Below are 865 nucleotides of genomic sequence, written 5' to 3' on the forward strand. Positions count from 1 at the left end.
AAAAAAAAAACCCAGGCGGCTGCCCAGAGCTGCAAACCGCTGGGGTGTGTAGGGCAGCGTGTGCTGCTTCCACAGTAACTGAAAAAACACAGGATATTGAAAAAATAAAATAAAATCCATAAAAATAATAATAATATTAAAAAATCCAGAATCACACTTAAAAAAAAATTTTAAAAAATACAGAATACATTGTCAAGAAATCCAGAATCACTAACTTAACATCCAGAATTACTTCGAAGAATCCAGACTGTCTTTAAAAAACTTTCATAAACTCCAGAACTACTAAGGAATCCAGAACACCTGATAAAAACTCCAGAATAACTTAAAAAAAAACAACAACCAAACACAACTTGGCTCCAGATTATCTTTAAAAATCCAGAATACTTTAAAAAATCCTAAGTGCAAACCATCCAGAATAACTGGAAGCAATCCAGAATAACTAACAGTGACACAGAGTAACTTTCAAAGGTCCAGGCTGATTTTAGTAGAGCCAGAACGTTTTTAACAATTCAGACTATCTAAAAAACAAATCCAGAATATTAAGATTAAAAAAAAGTGTAATTAGTAAAAAATCCAGAACGCTTAAAAAAGTTATTCCCAGTTTCTCTTAAAAAACAGAACGCAGGATTCCTACAGAACTCAGATTTTAAAAAAAATACAGAATACCTTGAAATAAAAAAATCCAGCATCGCAAAATGCCAGAACACCTCGAAAACTCCAGCATCGCTAAGAAATCCAGAAATACTGCGAAATCCACAATTACTGCGAAATCCAGAATACTTAAAAAATCCAGAATACCTAAAAATTACCCAGAACAACCAAAACCCACCCAGGAGGCCCAGAGCCCTGGGACACAACTGCGGGG

This window comes from Apaloderma vittatum, unplaced genomic scaffold, assembly GCF_000703405.1.
Source record: "Apaloderma vittatum isolate BGI_N311 unplaced genomic scaffold, ASM70340v1 scaffold25785, whole genome shotgun sequence".
Taxonomy (NCBI): domain Eukaryota; kingdom Metazoa; phylum Chordata; class Aves; order Trogoniformes; family Trogonidae; genus Apaloderma; species Apaloderma vittatum.